Source organism: Moschus berezovskii, chromosome 1 (assembly GCF_049115385.1).
Source record: "Moschus berezovskii isolate FMDL1 chromosome 1, NW_MosBer_1.0, whole genome shotgun sequence".
NCBI classification, from domain to species: domain Eukaryota; kingdom Metazoa; phylum Chordata; class Mammalia; order Artiodactyla; family Moschidae; genus Moschus; species Moschus berezovskii.
Genome location: NC_142460.1, coordinates 16029741 through 16049103, shown reverse-complemented (window position 1 = coordinate 16049103; position 19363 = coordinate 16029741).

Sequence of the window (19363 nt, the reverse complement as noted above, 5' to 3'; positions counted from 1 at the left end):
TAGGGAACTTCCTGAGTCGAATAAAGGGTGACAAGTACATTTTTGACTTTCAAGAGGGAATGTGGTATTTTCCTGAGAAGCTGCATAGCGAAATTTCCTCATCTCGGATTGAGGGGATAATTTTGGTGTGTTTCTTGAGTTGCGGCTGGAAGCTGGGGGTGCTTCTCGAGTTGCGACGGGGACCTCAGGAACTCGCTGGGTTTGCTTCAGGGAAATCAGGTCCCCTTTGCTGATGGAAGGGGAACTTCCGGGTTCCTCTCGAGCCCTTAAATGTGCACAGGGGCTCATCTCGAATTGAGTCCATAAAGTGTGTTCTAATCTAAAATGGGACGGCAGTGTGAGGGAACTTTCTGAGTCGAATAAAGGGTGTCAAATAGCTTTTTGCCTTTCAAAAGAGAATGTGGTATTTCTCTTGAGATGCTGCATTGCAAAATTTCCTCATCTCGCATTGAGGGAATAATTTTGGGGTGTTTCTCGAGTTGCGGCGGGAAGCTGGGGGTGCTTCTCGAGTTGCGACGGGGACCTCAGGAACTCGCTGGGGTTGTTTCAGGGAAGTCAGGTCCCCTTTGGTGTTGGAAGGGGAACATCCGGTTTCCTCTGGAGCCCTTAAATGTGCACAGGTGCTCATCTCGAATTGAGTCCATAAAGTCTGTTCTCCTCTAAAAGGGGACGGATGTGAGGGAACTTTCTGAGTCGAATAAAGGGTGTCAAGTACCTTTTTGCCTTTCAAGAGGGAATGTGGTATTTCTCTTGAGATGCTGCATCGCAAAATTTCCACATCTCTCATTAAGGGAATAATTTTGGGGTGTTTGTCGAGTTGCGGCGGGAAGCTGGGGGTGCTTCTTGAGTTGCGACGGGGACCTCAGGAACTCGCTGGGATTCCTTCAGTGAAGGCAGTTCCACTTGTTGTTGGAAGGGGAACTTCCGGGTTCCTCCTGAGCCCTTAAATGTGCATGGGGTCTCATCTCGAATTGAGTCCATAAAGTGTGTTCTCCTCTAAAATGGAACGGCTGTGTGAGGGAACTTTCTGAGTCGAATGAAGGGTGTCAAGTACCTTTTTGCCTTTCCAGAGGGAATGTGGTATTTCTCTTGAGATGCTGCATCGCAAAATTTCCTCATCTCGCACTGAGGGTATAATTTTGAGGTGTTTTTCGAGTCAGGGCGTGAAGCTGGGTGTGCTTCTCGAGGTGCGACTGGGAACCTCAGTAACTCGCTGGGGTTGCTTCAGGGAAGTCAGGTCCCCTTTGGTGTTGGAAGGGGAACTTCCGGGTTCCTCTCGAGCCCTTAAATGTGCATAGGAGCTCATCTCGAATTGAGTCCATAAGTGTGTTCTCTCCAAAGGGGACGGATGTGTGAGGGAACTTTCTGAGTCGAATAAAGGTGTGAAAAAGCTTTTTGCCTTTCCAGAGGGAATGTGGTATTTCTCTTGAGATGCTGCATCGCAACATTTCCTCATCTCGCATGAGGGAATAATTTTGGGGTGTTTTTCGAGTTGCGGCGGGAAGCTGGGGGTGCTTCTCGAGTTACGACGGGGACCTCAGGAACTCGCTGGGGTTCCTTCGGTGAAGTCAGGTCCCCTTTGCTGTTGGAAGGGGAACTTCCGGGTTCCTCTGGAACCCTTAAATGTGCACAGGGGCTCATCTCGAATTGAGTCCATAAAGTGTGTCCTCCTCTAAAAGGGGACGGCTGTGTGAGGGAGCTTTCTGAGTTGAATAAAGGGTGTCAAATAGATTCTTTCCTTTCAAGAGGGAATGTGGTATTTATCTTGAGATGCTGCATCGCAAAATTTCCTCATCTCGCATTGAGGGGATAATTTTGGTGTGTTTCTCGAGTTGCGGCGGGAAGCTGGGTGTGCTGATCGAGTTGGGACAGGGACCTCAGGAACTCGCTGGGGTTGCTTCAGGGAAGTCAGTTCCCCTTTGCTGTTGGAAGGGGAATTTCCGGGTTTCTCTGGATCCCTTAAATGTGCACTGGGGATCATCTCGAATTGAGTCCATAAAGTGTGTTCTCCTCTAAAAGGGGACGGCTGTGTGAGGGAACTTTCTGAGTCGAATAAAGGGTGTCAAATAGCTTTTTGCCTTTCAAGAGAGAATGAGGTATTTCTCTTGAGATGCTGCATCGCAAAATTTCCTCATCTCGCACTGAGGGAATAATTTTGGGGTGTTTCTCGAGTTGTGGTCGGAAGCTGGGGGTGCTTCAAGCGTGGCGACGGGGACCTCAGTAACTCGCTGGGGTTGCTTCAGGGAAGTCAGGTCCCCTTTGCTGTTGGAAGGGGAACTTCCAGTTTCCCCTCGAGACCATAAATGTGCACAGGGACTCATCTCGAATTGAGTCCATAAAGTGTGTTCTCTGGAAAGGGGACGGCTGTGTGAGGGAACTTTTTGAGTCGAATAAAGGTGACAAATAGCTTTTTGCCTTTCAAGAGGGAATGTGGTATTTCTCTTGAGATGCTGCATCGCAAAATTTCCTCATCTCGCATTGAGGGGGTAATTTTGGGGTGTTTCTCGAGTTGCGGCTGGAAGCTGGGGGTGCTTCTCGAGTTGCGATGGGGACCTCAGGAACTCGCTAGGGTTGCTTCAGGGAAGTCAGGTCCTCTTTGCTGTTGGAAGGGGAACTTCCGGGTTTCTGTGGAGCCCTTAAATGTGCACTGGGGATCATCTCGAATTGAGTCCATAAAATATGTTCTCCTCTAAAAGGGGATGGCTGTGTGAGGGAACTTTCTGAGTCGAATAAAGGGTGTCAAGTACCTTTTTGCCTTTCCTGAGGGAATGTGGTATTTCTATTGAGATGCTGCATCGCCAAATTTCCTCATCTCGCATGGAGGGGATAATTTTGGGGTGATTCTCGAGTTGCGGCGGGAAGCTGGGGGAGCGTCTCGAGTTGCGACGGGGACCTCAGGAACTCGCTGGGGTTGCTTCAGGCAAGTCAGGTCCCCTTTGAAGGGGAACTTCCGCTTTCCTCTCGAGCCCTTCAATGTGCACAGGTGCTCCTCTGGAATTGAGTCCGTAAAGTGTGTTATCCTCTCCAAAGGGGACGGCTGTGTGAGGGAAGTTTCTGAGTCGAATAAAGGGTGTCAAGTACCTTTTTGCCTTTCAAGAGGGAATGTGGTATTTCTCTTGAGATGCTGCATCGCCAAATTTCCTCAACACGCATGGAGGGGAAAATTTTGGGTTGTTTCTCGAGTTGCGGCGGGAAGCTGGGGTGCTTCAAGAGTTGCGACGGGGACCTCAGGAACTTGCTGGGGTTGCTTCAGGGATGTGAGGTCCCCTTTGGTATTGGAAGGGGAACTTCCGGTTTCCTCTCGAGCCTTTCAATGTGCACAGGGGCTCCTCCCTAATTGAGTCCGTAAAGTGTGTTCTCCTCTCCAATGGGGACGGCTGTGTGAAGGAACTTTCTGAGTCGAATAAAGGGTGTCAAGTACCTTTTTGCCTTTCCAGAGGGAATGTGGTATTTCTCTTGAGATGCTGCATCGCCAAATTTCCTCATCTCGCATGGAGGGGATCATTATGGGGTGTTTCTCGAGTTGCGGCCGGAAGCTGGGGGTGCTTCTCGATTTGCGACGGGGACCTCAGGAACTCGCTGGGGTTGCTTCAGGGAAGTCAGGACCCCTTTGTTGTTGGAAGGGGAACTTCCGGTTTCCTCTCAAGCCCTTCAATGTGCACAGGGGCTCCTCACAAATTGAGTCCGTAAAATGTGTTCTCCTCTCCAAAGGGGACGGCTGTGTGAGGGAACTTTCTGAGTCGAATAAAGGGTGTCAAGTATCTTTTTGCCTTTCCAGAGGGAATGTGGTATTTCTCTTGAGATGCTGCATCGCCAAATTTCCTCAACTCGCATGGAGGGGATAATTTTGGGTTGTTTCTCGAGTTGCGGCCGGAAGCTGGGGGTGCTTCTCGAGTTGCGACGGGGACCTCAGGAATTCGCTGGGGTTGCTTCAGGGAAGTCAGGTCCCCTTTGTTGTTGGAATGGGAACTTCCGGTTTCCTCTCAAGCCCTTCAATGTGCACAGGGGCTCCTCTCAAATTGAGTCCATAAAGTGTGTTCTCCTCTAAAAGGTGACGACTGTGTGAGGGAACTTCCTGAGTCGAATAAAGGGTGTCAAGTACCTTTTTGACTTTCAAGAGGGAATGTGGTATTTCTATTGAGATGCTGCTTCCCAAAATTTCCTCATCTCGCATTGAGGGGATAATTTTGGTGTGTTTCTTGAGTTGCGGCTTGAAGCTGGGTGTGCTTCTCGAGTTAAAACGAGGGACCTCAGGAACTCGCTTGGCTTGCTTCAGGGAAGTCAGGTCCCCTTTTGTGTTGGAAGGGGAACATCCGGTTTCCTCTCTAGCCCTTAAAAGTGCACAGGGGCTCATCTCGAATTGAGTCCATAAAGTGTGTTCTCCTCTAAAAGGGGACGGCTGTGTGAGGGAACTTCCTGAGTCGAATAAAGGGTGTCAAGTACCTTTTTGCCTTTCAAGAGGGAATGTGGTATTTCTATTGAGATGCTGCTTCCCAAAATTTTCTCATCTCGCATTGAGGGGATAATTTTGGGGTGTTTCTTGAGTTGCGGCGGGAAGCTGGGTGTGCTTCTCAAGTTGCGACGGGGGACCTCAGCAACTCGCTTGGCTTGCTTCAGGGAAGTCAGGTCCTCTTTGCTGTTGGAAGGGGAACTTCCGGGTTTCTGTGGAGCCCTTAAATGTGCACAGGGGCTCCTCCCGAATTGAGTCCGTAAAGTGTGTTCTCCTCTCCAAATGTGACGGCTGTGTGAGGGAACTTTCTGAGTCGAATAAAGGGTGTCAAGTATCTTTTTGCCTTTCCAGAGGGAATGTGGTATTTCTCTTGAGATGCTGCATTGCCAAATTTCCTCATCTCGCATGGAGGCGATAATTTTGGTGTGTTTCTCGAGTTGCGGCGGGAAGCTGGGGGTGCTTCTCGAGTTGCGATGGGGACCTCAGGAACTCGCTGGGGTTGCTTCAGGGAAGTCAGTTCCCCTTAGTGTTGGAAGGGGAACTTCCGGTTTCCTCTCGAGCCCTTCAATGTGCACAGGGGCTCCTCTCGAATTGAGTCCGGAAAGTGTGTTCTCCTCTCCAAAGGGGACGGCTGTGTGAGGGAACTTTCTGAGTCGAATAAGGGGTGTCAAGTACCTTTTTACCTTTCCAGACGGATTGTGGTATTTCTCTTGAGATGCTGCATCGGTAAATTTCCTCATCTCGCATGGACGAGATAATTTTGGGGTGTTTCTGAAGTTGCGGCGGGAAGCTGGGGGTGCTTCTCGAGTTGCGACCGGGACCTCAGGTACTCGCTGGGGTTGCTTCAGGGAAGTCAGGTCCCCTTTGGTGTTGGAAGGGGAACTTCCGGTTTCCTCTCGAGCCCTTCAGTGTGCACAGGGGCTCCTCTCGAATAGAGTCCGTAAAGTGTGTTCTCCTCTCCAATGGGGACGGCTGCGTGAGGGAACTTTCTGAGTCGAATAAAGGGTGTCAGTAACTTTTTGCCTTTCCAGAGGGAATGTGGTATTTCTCTTGAGATGCTCCATCGCCAAAATTCCTCATGTCGCATGGAGGGGATAATTTTGGTGGGTTTCTCGAGTTGCGGAGGGAACCTGGGGGTGCTTCTCGACTTGCGACGGGGACCTCAGGAACTCGCTGCGTTGCTTCAGTAAAGTCAGGTCACCTTTGGTGTTCGAAGGGGAACTTCCGGTTTCCTCTCGAGCCCTTTGTGCACAGGGGCTCCTCTCAAATTGAGTCCGTAAAGTGTGTTCTCCTCTCCAAAGGGGACGGCTCTGTGAGGGAACTTCTGAGTCGAATAAAGGGTGTCAAGTACCTTTTTGCCTTTCCAGAGGGAATGTGGAATTTCTCTTGAGATGCTGCATCGCCAAATTTCCTCATCTCGCATGGAGGGGAAAATTTTGGGGTGTTTCTCAAGTTACGGTGGGAAGCTAGGGGAGCTTCTCGAGTTGCGACGGGGACCTCAGGAACTCCCTGGGGTTGCCTCAGGAAAGTCAGGTCCCCTTTGGTGTTGGAAGGGGAACTTCAGGTTTCCTCTCGAGCCCTTCAATGTGCACAGGGGCTCCTCTCGAATTGAGTCCGTAAAGTGTGTTTTCTCCAAAGGGGACGGCTGTGTGAGGGAACTTTCTGAGTCGAATAAATGGTGTCAAGCACCTTTTTGCCTTTCCACTGGGAATGTGGTATTTCTCTTGAGATGCTGCATCGCCAAATTTCCTCATCGCGCATGGAGGGGATAATTGTGGGGTGTTTCTCGAGTTGCGGCGGGAAGCTGGGGTTCTTGTTGATTTGCGACGGGGACCTCAGGAACTCGCTGGGGTTGCTTCAGGGAAGTCAGGTCCCCTTTGGTGTTGGAAGGGGAACTTCCGGTTTCCTCTCAAGCCCTTCAATGTGCACAGGGCCTCCACCCGAATTGAGTCCGTAAAGTGTGTTCTCCACTCCAACGGGGACGGCTGTGTCAGGGAACTTTCTGAGTCGAATAAAGGGTGTCAAGTACCTTTTTGCCTTTCCTGAGGGAATGTGGTATTTCTATTGAGATGCTGCATCGCCAAATGTCCTCATCTCGCATTGAGGGGATAATTTTGGGGTGTTTCTCGAGTTACGGCGGGAGCTGGGGGTGCCTCTCGAGTTGCGACGGGGACCTCAGGAACTCGCTGGGGTTGCTTCAGGGAAGTCAGGTCCCCTTTGAAGGGGAACTTCCGGTTTCCTCTCGAGCCCTTCAATGTGCACAGGGGCTCATCCCGAATTGAGTCCGTAAAGTTTGTTCTCCTCTCCAATGGGGACGGCTGTGTGAGGGAACTTTCTGAGTCGAATAAAGGGTGTCAAGTACCTTTTTGCCTTTCCAGAGGGAATGTGGTATTTCTCTTTAAATGCTGCATCGCCAAATTTCCTCATCTCGCATGGAGGGGATAATTTTGGGGTGTTTATCGAGTTGCGGCGGGAAGCTGGGGTTCTTGTCGAGTTGCGACGGGGACCTCAGGAACTCGCTGGGGTTGCTTCAGGGACGTCAGTTCCCCTTTGCTTTTGGAAGGGGAACTTCCGGTTTCCTCTCGAGCCCTTCAATGTGCACAGGGGCTCCTCCCGAATTGATTCCGTAAAGTGTGTTCTCCTCTCCAACGGGGACGGCTGTGTGAGGGAACTTTCTGAGTCGAATAAAGGGTGTCAAGTACCTTTTTGCCTTTCCAGAGGGAATGTGGTATTACTCTTTAGATGCTGCATCGCCAAATTTCCTCATCTCGCATGGAGGGGAGAATTTTGGGGTGTTTCTCGAGTTGCGGCGGGAAGCTGGGGGTGCTTCTCGAGTTGCGACGGGGACCTCAGGAACTCGCTGGGATTGCTTCAGGGAAGTCAGGTCCCCTTTGAAGGGGAACTTCCGGTTTTCTTTCGAGCCCTTCAATGTGCACAGGGGCTCCTCTCGAATTGAGTCCGTAAAGTGCGTTCTCCTCTCCAAAGGGTACGGCTGTGTGAGGGAACTTTCTGAGTCAAATAAAGGGTGTCAAGTACCTTTTTGCCTTTCCAAAGGGAATGTGGTATTTCTCTTGAGATGCTGCATCGCCAAATTTCCTCATCTCGCATGGAGGGGATAATTTTGGGGTGTTTCTCGAGTTGCGGCGGAAGCTGGGGGTGCTTTTCGAGTTGCAACGGGGACCTCAGGAACTCGCTGGGGTTACTTCAGGGAAGTCAGGTCCCCTTTGGTGTTGGAAGGGGAAGTTCCGGTTTCCTCTCGAACCCTGCAATGTGCACAGGGGCTCCTCTCGAATTGAGTCCGTAAAGTGTGTTCTCCTCTCCAAAGGGGACGGCTGTGTGAGGGAACTTTCTGAGTCGAATAAAGGGTGTCATGTACCTTTTTGCCTTTCCAGAGGGAATGTGGTATTTCTCTTGAGATGCTGCATCGAAAAATATCCTCATCTCGCATGGAGGGGATAATTTTGGTGTGTTTCTCGAGTTGGGGCGGGAAGCTGGGGGTGCTTCTCGAGATGCGACGGGGACCTCAGGAACTCATGGGGTTGCCTAAGGATGTCAGGTCCCCTTTGGTGTTGGAAGGGGAACTTTTGGGTTCCTCTGGAGCCCTTTAATGTGCATAGGGGCTCATCTCGAATTGAGTCCATAAAGTGTGTTCTCCTCTCCAAAGGGGACGGCTGTGTGAGGGAACTTTCTGAGTCGAATAAAGGGTGTCAAGTACCTTTTTGCCTTTCAAGACGGAATGTGTTATTTTTCTTGAGATGCTGCATCGCCAAATTTCCTCATCTCGCATTGAGCGGATAATTTTGGGGTGTTTCTTGAGTTGCGGCGCGAAGCTGGGGGTGTTTCTCGAGTTGCGTCGGGGACCTCAGGAACTCGCTGGGGTTGCTTCAGGGAAGTCACGTCCCCTTTGGTGTTGGAAGGGGAACGTCCGGTTTCCTCTCGAGCCCTTCAATGTGCACAGGGGCTCCTCTCAAATTGACTCCGTAAAGTGTGTTCTCTTCTCCAAAGCGGACGGCTGTGTGAGGGAACTTTCTGAGTCGAATAAAGGGTGTCAAGTACCTTTTTGCCTTTCCAGAGGGCATGTGGTATTTCTCTTGAGATGCTGCACCGCCAAATTTCCTCATCTTGCATGGAGGGGATAATTTTGGGGTGTTTCTCGAGTTGCGGCGGTTAGTTGGGGGTGCTTCTCGAATTCCGACGGGCACCTCAGGAACTCGCTCGGGTTGCTTCACGGAAGTCAGGTCCCCTTTGCTGTTGGAAGGGGAACTTCCGGTTTCATCTCGAGCCCTTCAATGTGCACAGGGGCTCCTCTCGAAATGAGTCCGTAAAGTGTGTTCTCCTCTCCAAAGGGGACGGCTGTGTGAGGGAACTTTCTGAGTCGAATAAAGGGTGTCAAGTACCTTTTTCCTTTCCAGAGGGAATGTGGTATTTCTCTTGAGATGCTGCATCGCAAAATTTCCTCATCTCGCATGGAGGGGATAATTTTGGGGTGTTTCTCGAGTTGCGGCGGGAAGCTAGGGGTGCTTCTCGAGTTGCGACGGGGACCTCAGGAACTCGCTGGGGTTGCTTCAGGGAAGTCAGGTCCCCTTTTGTGTTGGAAGGGGAACTTCCGGTTTCCTCTCGAGCCCTTCAATGTGCACAGTGGCTCCTCTCGAATTGAGTCCGGAAAGTGTGTTCTCCTCTCCAAAGGGGACGGTTGTGTGAGGGAACTTTCTGAGTCGAATAAAGGGTTTCAAGTACCTTTTTGCCTTTCCAGAGGGAATGTGGTATTTCTCTTTAAATGCTGCATCGCAATATTTCCTCATCTCACATGGAGGAGATAATTTTGGGGTGTTTTTCGAGGTGCGGCGGGAAGTTGGTTTTGCTTCCCGAGGTGCGACGGGGACCTCAGGAACTCGCTGGGGTTGCTTCAGGGTAGTCAGGTCCCCTTTGGTGTTGGAAGAGGAACATCCGGTTTCCCCTCGAGCCCTTCAATGTGCACAGGGGCTCCTCTCGAATTGAGTCCGTAAAGTGTGTTCTCCTCTCCAAAGGGGACGGCTGTGTGAGGGAACTTTCTGAGTCGAATAAAGGGTGTCAAATACCTTTTTGCCTTTCAAGAGGGAATATGGTATTTCTCTTGAGATGCTGCATCGCAAAATTTCCTCGTCTCGCATTGAGTGGATAATTTTAGGGTGTTTCTCGAGTTGCGAATGGAAGCTGGGGGTGTTTCAAGTGTTTCGACGGGGACCTCAGGAACTCGCTGGGGTTCCTTCAGGGAATTCAGATCCCCTTTGGGGTTGGAAGGCGAACTTCCGGTTTCCTCTCGAGCCCTTAAATGTGCACAGGGTCTCATCTCGAATTGATTCTAAAAAGTGTGTTCTCCTCTCCAAAGGGGACGGCTGTGTGAGGGAACTTTCTGAGTCGAATAAAGGGTGTCAAGTACCTTTTTGCCTTTCAAGAGGGAATGTGGTATTTCTCTTGAGATTCTGCATCGCAAAATTTCCTCATCTCCCAATGTGTCTATAATATTGTGGTGTTTCTATAGTTGCGGGGAGAAGGTGGGGGTACTTGTCGAAGTGCGTCGGGGACCTCAGGAACTCGCTCCGGTTGATTCAGGGGAGTCAGGTCCCCTTTCCTTTTGGAATAGGAACATCCGGTTTACTCTGGAGCCGTTAAATGGGAATAGGGCCTCCTCTGGAATTGAGTCCTTAAAGTGTGTTCTCCTCTCCATTGGGGACCGCTGTGTGAGGGAACATTTTGAGTTGCATAAAGGGTGTCAAGTACCCTTTTGCCTTTCAAGAGGGAATGTGGTATTTTTCTTGAGATGCAGCACAAAATTTCCTCACCTCGCATTGCGGGGAAAATTTTGTGGTTTTTCTTGTGTTGCGGCAGGAAGCTGGGGTAACTGAACGAGTTGTGACGGAGACCCCAGGAAGTCGCTCTGGTTGCTTCAGGGCAGTCAGGTCCCCATTGGAGCTGGAAGGGGAACTTCCGGTTAACACTGGAGCCGTTAAATCGGAATATGGGCTCATCTCCTATTGAATCCAAAAAGAGTGTTCTCCTATCCAATGGGGACGGCTGTGTGAGGGAACTATCTGAGTCGAATAAAGGGTGTCAAGTACCTTTTTGCCTTTCCAGAGGGAATGTGGTATTTCTCTTGAGATGCTGCATCGCCAAATTTTCTCATCTCGCATGGAGGGGATAATTTTGGGGTGTTTCTCGAGTTGCGGCCGGAAGCTGGGTGTGCTTCTCGAGTTGCGACGGGGACCTCAGGAACTCGATGGGGTTGCTTCAGGGAACTCAGGTTCCCTTTGGTGTTGGAAGGGGAACTTCCAGTTTCCTCTCGAGTCCTTCATTGTGCAGAGGGGCTCCTCTCAAATTGAGTCCGTAAAGTGTGTTCTCCTCTCCAAAGGGGACGGCTGTGTGAGGGAACTTTCTGAGTCGAATAAAGGGTGTCAAGTACCTTTTTGCCTTTCCAGAAGGAATGTGGTATTTCTCTTGAGATGCTGCATCGCCAAACTTCCTCACTCGCATGGAGGGGATAATTTTGGGGTGTTTCTCAAGTTGCGACGGGGAGCTGGGGGTGCTTCTCGCGTTACGACGGGGACCTCAGGAACTCGCTGGGGTTGCTTCAGGGAAGTCAGGTCCCCTTTGGTGTTGGAAGGGGAACTTCCGGTTTCCTCTCGAGCCCTTTAATGTGCACAGGGGCTCCTCTCGAATTGAGTCCGTAAAGTTTGTTCTCCTCTCTAAAGGGGACGGCTGTCTGAGGGAAATTTCTGAGTCGAATAAAGGGTGTCAAGTACCTTTTTGCCTTTCCAGAGGGAATGTGGTATTTCTCTTGAGATGCTGCATCGCAAAATTTCCTCATCTCGCATGAAGGGGATAATTTTGGGATGTTTCTCGAGTTGCGGCGGGAAGCTGGGGGTGCTTCTCGAGTTTTGACCGATACCTCAGGAACTCGCTGGGGTTGCTTCAGGGAAGTCAGGTCCCATTTGGTGTTGGAAGCGGAACTTCCGGTTTCCTCTCGAGCCCTTCAATGTGCACAGGGACTCCTCTCGAATTGAGTCGGTAAAGTGTGTTCTCCTCTCCAAAGGGGACGGCTGTGTGAGGGAACTCTCTGAGTCGAAAAGGGTGTCAAACACCTTTTTGCCTTTCCAGAGGGAATGTGGTATTTCTCTTGAGATGCTGCATCGCCAAATTTCCTCATCGCGCATTTAGGGGAGAATTTTGGGGTGTTTCTCGAGTTGCGGCGCGAACCTAGGGATGCCTCTCGAGTTGCGACAGGGACCTCAGGAACTCGCTGGGGTTGCTTCACGGAAGTCAGGTCCCCTTTGGTTTTGGAAGGGGAACTTACGGTTTCTTCTTGAGCCCTTCAATGTGCATAGGGGCTGCTCTCGAATTGAGTCCATAAAGTGTGTTCTCCTCTCCAAAGGGACGGCTGTGTGAGGGAACTTTCTGAGTCGAATAAAGGGTGTCAAGTACCTTTTTGCCTTTCCAGAGGGAATGTGGTATTTCTCTTTAAATGCTGCATCGCAATATTTCCTCATCTCACATGGAGGAGATAATTTTGGGGTGTTTTTCGAGTTGCGGCGGGAAGTTGGTTTTGCTTCCCGAGGTGCGACGGGGTCCTCAGGAACTCGCTGGGGTTGCTTCAGGGTAGTCAGGTCCCCTTTGGTGTTGGAAGAGGAACATCCGGTTTCCCCTCGAGCCCTTCAATGTGCACAGGGGCTCCTCTCGAATTGAGTCCCTAAAGTGTGTTCTCCTCTCCAAATGGGACGGCTGTGTGAGGGAACTTTCTGAGTCGAATAAAAGGTGTCAAATACCTTTTTGCCTTTCAAGAGGGAATATGATATTTCTCTTGAGATGCTGCATCGCAAAATTTCCTCGTCTCGCATTGAGTGGATAATTTTAGGGTGTTTATCGAGTTGCGAATGGAAGCTGGGGGTGTTTCAAGTGTTTCGACGGGGACCTCAGGAACTCGCTGGGGTTCCTTCAGGGAATTCAGATCCCCTTTGGGGTTGGAAGGCGAACTTCCGGTTTCCTCTCGAGCCCTTAAATGTGCACAGGGTCTCATCTCGAATTGATTCTAAAAAGTGTGTTCTCCTCTCCAAAGGGGACGGCTGTGTGAGGGAACTTTCTGAGTCGAATAAAGGGTGTCAAGTACCTTTTTGCCTTTCAAGAGGGAATGTGGTATTTCTCTTGAGATTCTGCATCGCAAAATTTCCTCATCTCGAATTGAAGAGATAATTTTGTGGTGTTTCTCCAATTGCGTCGGGAAGCTGGGGGTGCTTCTCGAGTTGCGACAGGGACCTCAGGAACTCGCCCGGGTAGCTTCAGGGAAGTCAGGCCCCCATTTTTGTTTGAAGGGGAACCTCCGCTTTACTCTCCAGCCGTTAATGGCAATAGGGGCTCATCTTGAATTGAGTCCATAAAATGTGTTCTCCTCTCCAATGGGGACAGATGTTAGTGAAATTTCTGAGTCGAATAAAGGATGTCAAGTACCCATTGCCTTTCAAGCGGGAATGTGGTATTTCACTTGAGATTCTGCAGCGCAAAATTTCCTCATCTCCCAATGTGTATATAATATTTTAGTGTTTCTATAGTTGCGGGGAGAAGCTGGGGGTACTTGTCGAAGTGCGTCGGGGACCTTAGGAACTCGCTCGGGTTGATTCAGGGGAGTCAGGTCCCCTTTCGTTTTGGAATAGGAACATCCGGTTTACTCTGGAGCCATTAAATGGGAATAGGGCCTCCTCTGGAATTGAGTCCTTAAAGTGTGTTCTCCTCTCCAATGGGGACCGCTGTGTGAGGGAACATTTTGAGTCGCATAAAGGGTGTCAAGTACCCTTTTGCCTTTCAAGAGGGAATGTGGTATTTCTCTTGAGATGCAGCACAAAATTTCCTCACCTCGCATTGCGGGGATAATTTTGTGGTTTTTCTTGTGTTGCGGCAGGAAGCTGGGGTAACTGCTCGAGTTGTGACGGAGACCCCAGGAAGGCGCTCTGGTTGCTTCAGGGCAGTCAGGTCCCCATTGGAGTTGGAAGGGGAACTTCCGGTTTACTCTGGAGCCGTTAAATCGGAATATGGGCTCATCTCGTATTGAATCCATAAAGAGTGTTCTCCTATCCAATGGGGACGGCTGTGTGAGGGAACTTTCTGAGTCGCAAAAAGGGTGTCCTGTACCCTTTTGCCTTCCAAGAAGGAATGTGGTATTTCTCTTGAAATTCTGCAGCGCAAAATTTCTTCATCTCGCATTGAGGGAATAATTTTGTGGTGTTTCTCGAGTTGCGGCGGGAATCTGGGTGTACTTCTCGAGGTACGATGGGGACCTCAGGACTTTGCTCGGGTTACTTCAGGGAAGTCAGGTCCCCTTTTTGTTGGAAGGGAAAATTTAGGTTTACTCTAGAGCCGTTAAATGGGAATAGGGTCTCATCTCGAATTGAGCCCATAAAGTGTGTACTCCTCTCCAAAGGGGACGGCTGTGTGAGGGAACTTTCTGAGTCGAATAAAGGGTGTCAAGTACATTTTTGCCTTTCAAGAGGGAATGTGGTATTTCTCTTGAGATGCTGCATCGCCAAATTTCCTCATCTCGCATGGAGGGGATAATTTTGGGGTGTTTATCGAGTTGCGGCGGGAAGCTGGGTGTGCTTCTCGAGTTGCGACGGGGACCTCAGGAACTCGCTGGCGTTGCTTCAGGGAAGTCAGGTCCCTCCCCTTTGGTGTTGGAAGGGGAACTTCCAGTTTGCTCTCGAGCCCTTAAATGTGCACAGGGGCTCATTTTAAATTGAGTCCATAAAGTGTGTTCTCCTCTCCAAAGGGGAGAGCTGTGTGAGGGAACTTTCTGAGTCGAAAAAAGGGTGTCAAGTACCTTTTTGCCTTTCAAGAGGGAATGTGGTATTTTTCTTGAAAAGCTGCAGCGGAAAATTTCCTCATCTCGCATTGATGGGATAATTTTGGGGTGTTTCTAGAGTTGCGGCGGGAAGCTGGGGGTGCTTCTCGAGTTGCGACGGGGACCTCAGGAACTCGCTGGGGTTGCTACAGGGAAGTAAGTTCCCCTATGGTGTTGGAAGGGGAACTTCCGGTTTAATCTGGAGCCCTTTAATGTGCACAGGGGCTCCTCTCGAAATGAGTCCATAAAGTGTGTACTCCTCTCCAAAGGGGACGGCTGTATGAGGGAACTTTCTGGGTTGAATAAAGGGTGTCAAGTACCTTTTTGCCTTTCAAGAGGGAATGTGGTATTTCTCTTGAGATGCTGCATCGCAAAATATCATCATCTCGCATTGAGGGGATAATTTTGGGGTGTTTCTCGTGTTGCGGCGGGCAGCTGGGCTGCTTCTCGAGGTGGGGCCGGGACCTCAGGAACTTGCCGGAGTTGCTGCAGGGAAGTCAGGTCCCCTTTGGTGTTCGAAGGGGAACTTCCGGTTTACTCTCAAGCCCTTAAATGTGCACAGGGGTTCATCTCGAATTGAGCCCATAAAGTGTGTACTCCTCTCCAAAGGGGACGGCTGTGTGAGCGAACTTTCTGAGTCGAATAAAGGGTGTCAAGTACCTTTATGCCTTTCAAGAGGGAATGTGGTATTTCTCTTGAGATTCTGCATCGCAAAATATCCTCATCTCGAATTGAGGGGATAATTTTGTGGTGTTTCTCCAATTGCGTCGGGAAGCTGGGGGTGCTTCTCGAGTTGCGACAGGGACCTCAGGAACTCGCTCGGGTAGCTTCAGGGAAGTCAGGCCCCCATTTTTGTTGGAAGGGGAACCTCTGCTTTACTCTCCAGCCGTTAATGGCAATAGGGGCTCATCTTGAATTGAGTCCATAAAATGTGTTCTCCTCTCCAATGGGGACTGATGTTAGTGAAATTTCTGAGTCGAATAAAGGATGTCAAGTACCCATTGCCTTTCAAGCGGGAATGTGGTATTTCACTTGAGATTCTGCAGCGCAAAATTTCCTCATCTCCCAATGTGTCTATAATATTGTGGTGTTTCTATAGTTGCGGGGAGAAGGTGGGGGTACTTGTCGAAGTGCGTCGGGGACCTCAGGAACTCGCTCGGGTTGATTCAGGGGAGTCAGGTCCCCTTTTGTTTTGGAATAGGAACATCCGGTTTACTCTGGAGCCGTTAAATGGGAATAGGGCCTCCTCTGGAATTGAGTCCTTAAAGTGTGTTCTCCTCTCCATTGGGGACCGCTGTGTGAGGGAACATTTTGAGTCGCATAAAGGGTGTCAAGTACCCTTTTGCCTTTCAAGAGGGAATGTGGTATTTTTCTTGAGATGCAGCACAAAATTTCCTCACCTCGCATTGCGGGGAAAATTTTGTGGTTTTTCTTGTGTTGCGGCAGGAAGCTGGGGTAACTGAACGAGTTGTGACGGAGACCCCAGGAAGTCGCTCTGGTTGCTTCAGGGCAGTCAGGTCCCCATTGGAGCTGGAAGGGGAACTTCCGGTTAACTCTGGAGCCGTTAAATCGGAATATGGGCTCATCTCCTATTGAATCCAAAAAGAGTGTTCTCCTATCCAATGGGGACGGCTGTGTGAGGGAACTATCTGAGTCGAATAAAGGGTGTCAAGTACCTTTTTGCCTTTCCAGAGGGAATGTGGTATTTCTCTTGAGATGCTGCATCGCCAAATTTCCTCATCTCGCATGGAGGGGATAATTTTGGGGTGTTTCTCGAGTTGCGGCCGGAAGCTGGGTGTGCTTCTCGAGTTGCGACGGGGACCTCAGGAACTCGATGGGGTTGCTTCAGGGAACTCAGGTTCCCTTTGGTGTTGGAAGGGGAACTTCCAGTTTCCTCTCGAGTCCTTCATTGTGCAGAGGGGCTCCTCTCGAATTGAGTCCGTAAAGTGTGTTCTCCTCTCCAAAGGGGACGGCTGTGTGAGGGAACTTTCTGAGTCGAATAAAGGGTGTCAAGTACCTTTTTGCCTTTCCAGAAGGAATGTGGTATTTCTCTTGAGATGCTGCATCGCCAAACTTCCTCACTCGCATGGAGGGGATAATTTTGGGGTGTTTCTCGAGTTGCGACGGGGAGCTGGGGATGCTTCTCGCGTTACGACGGGGACCTCAGGAACTCGCTGGGGTTGCTTCAGGGAAGTCGGGTCCCCTTTGGTGTTGGAAGGGGAACTTCCGGGTTCCTCTCGAGCCCTTCAATGTCCACAGGGGCTCCTCTCGAATTGAGTCCGTAAAGTGTGTTCTCTTCTCCAAAGGGGACGGCTGTGTGAGGGAACTTTCTGAGTCGAATAATGGGTGTCAAGTAACTTTTTGCCTTTCCAGACGTAATGTGGCATTTCTCTTGAGATGCTGCATCGCCAAATTTCCTCATCTCGCATGGAGGGGAGAATTTTGGGGTGTTTCTCGTGTTGCGGAGGGAAGCTGGGGGTGCTTCTCGAGTTGCGACGGGGACCTCAGGAACTCGCTTTGGTTGCTTCAGGGAAGTCAGGTCCACTTTGGTGTTGGAAGGGGAACTTCCCATTTCCTCTTGAGCCCTTCAATGTGCACAGGGGCTCCTCTCGATTTGAGTCCGTAAAGTTTGTTCTCCTCTCCAAAGGGGACGGCTGTGTGAGGGAACTTTCTGAGTCGAAAAAAGGGTGTCAAGTACCTTTTTGCCTTTCCAGAGGGAATGTGGTATTTCTCTTGAGATGCTGCATCGCAAAATTTCCTTATCTCTCATGGATAGGATAATTTTGGGGTGTTTCTCGAGTTGCGGAGGGAAGCTGAGGGTGCTTCTCGAGTTGCGACGGGGACCTCAGGAACTCGCTGGGGTTGCTTCAGGGAAGTCAGGTCCCCTTTGGTGTTCGAAGTGGAACTTCCGGTTTCCTCTGGAGCCCTTCAATGTGCACAGGGGCTCCTCTCGAATTGCTTCCTTAAAGTGTGTTCTCCTCTCCAAAGGGGACGGCTGTGTGAGGGAACTTTCTGAGTCGAATAAAGGGTGTCAAGTTCCTTTTTGCCTTTCCAGAGGGAATGTGGTATTTCTCTTGAGATGCTGCATTGCCAAATTTCCTCATCTCGCATGGGGGGGATAATTTTGGGGTGTTTCTCGAGTTGCATATCTGAGGTTATTGATATTTCTCCCAGCAATCTTGATTCCAGCTTGTGCTTCTTCCAGCCGAGCGTTCCTCATGATGTACTCTGCATATAAGTTAAATAAGCAAGGTGACAATATACAACCTTGACGTACACCTTTTCCTATTTGGAACCAGTCTGTTGTTCCATGTCCAGTTCTTACTGTTGCTTCCTGACCTGCATACAGGTTTCTCAAGAGGCAGGTCAGGTGGTCTGGGATTCCCATCTCTTTCAGAATGTTCCACAGTTTATTGTGATCCACACAGTCAAAGGCTTTGGCATAGTCAATGAAGCAGAAATAGATGTTTTTCTGAAACTCTCTTGCTTTCTCCATGATCCAGCGGATGTTGGCAATTTGATCTCTGGTGCCTCTGCCTTTTCTAAAACCTGCTTATACATCTGGGAATTCACGGTTTACATATTGCTGAAGCCTGGCTTGGAGAATTTTGAGCATGACTTTGCTAGCGTGTGAGATGAGGGCAATTGTCCGGTAGTTTGATCATTCTTTGGCATTGCCTTTCTTAGGGATTGGAATGAAGACTGACCTCTTCCAGTCCTGTGGCCACTGCTGAGTTTTCCAAATCTGCTGGCATATTGAGTGCAGCACTTTCACAGCATCATCTTTCGGGATTTGAAATAGCTCAACTGGAATTCCATCACCTCCACTAGCTTTGTTCGTAGTGATGCTTTCTAAGGCCCACCTGACTTCACATTCCAAGATGTCTGGCTCTAGTTCAGTGATCACGTTATCGTGACTATCTTGGTCGGGAAGATCTTTTTTGTACAGTTCTTCTGTGTATTCTTGCCACCTCTTCTTAATATCTTCTGCTTCTGTTAGGTCCATACCATTTCTGTCCTTTATCGAGCCCATCTTTGCATGAAATGTTCCCTTGGAATCTCTAATTTTCTTGAAGAGGTCTCTTGTTTTTCCTATTCTGTTGTTTTCCTCTATTTCTTTGCATTGATCTCTGAGGAAGTCTTTCTTATCTCTCCTTGCTATTCTTTGGAACTCTGCATTCAGATGCTTATATCTTTCCTTTTCTCCTTTGCTTTTCGCTTCTCTTCTTTTCACAGCTATTTGTAAGGCCTCCTCAGACAGCCATTTCGCTCTTTTGCATTTCTTTTCCATGGGGATGGTCTTGGTCCCTGTCTCCTGTACGATGTCACGAACCTCCGTCCAGAGTTCATCAGGCACTCTATCTATCAGATCTAGTCCCTTAAATCTATTTCTCACTTCCACTGTATAATCATAAGGGATTTGATTGAGGTCATATCTGAATGGTCTAGTGGTTTTCCCTACTTTCTTCAATTTAAGTCTGAACTTCGCAATAAGGAGTTCATGATCTGAGCCACAGTCAGCTCCTGGTCTTGTTTTTGCTAACTGTATAGAGTTTCTCCATCTTTGGCTGCAAAGAATATAATCAATCTGATTTCGGTGTTGACCATCGGGTGATGTCCATGTGTAGAGTCTTCACTTGTGTTGTTGGAAGAGGGTGTTTGCTATGACCAGTGAATTCTCTTGACAAAACTCTATTAGCCTTTGTCCTGCTTCATTCCGTGCTCCAAGGCCAAATTTGCCAGTTACTCCAGGTGTTTCTTGACTTCCTACTTTTGCATTCCAGTCCCCGATAATGAAAAGGACATCTTTTTTGGGTGTTAGTTCTAAAAGGTCTTGTAGGTCTTCATAGAACCGATTAACTTCAGCTTCTTCAGCATTACTGTTTGGGGCATAGGCCTGGATTACTGTAATATTGAATGGTTTGCCTTGGAAACGAACAGAAATCATCCTGTCATTTTTAAGATTGCATCCAAGTACTGCATTTCGGACTCTTTTGTTGACCATGATGGCTACTCCATTTCTTCTAAGGGATTCCTGCCCACAGTAGTAG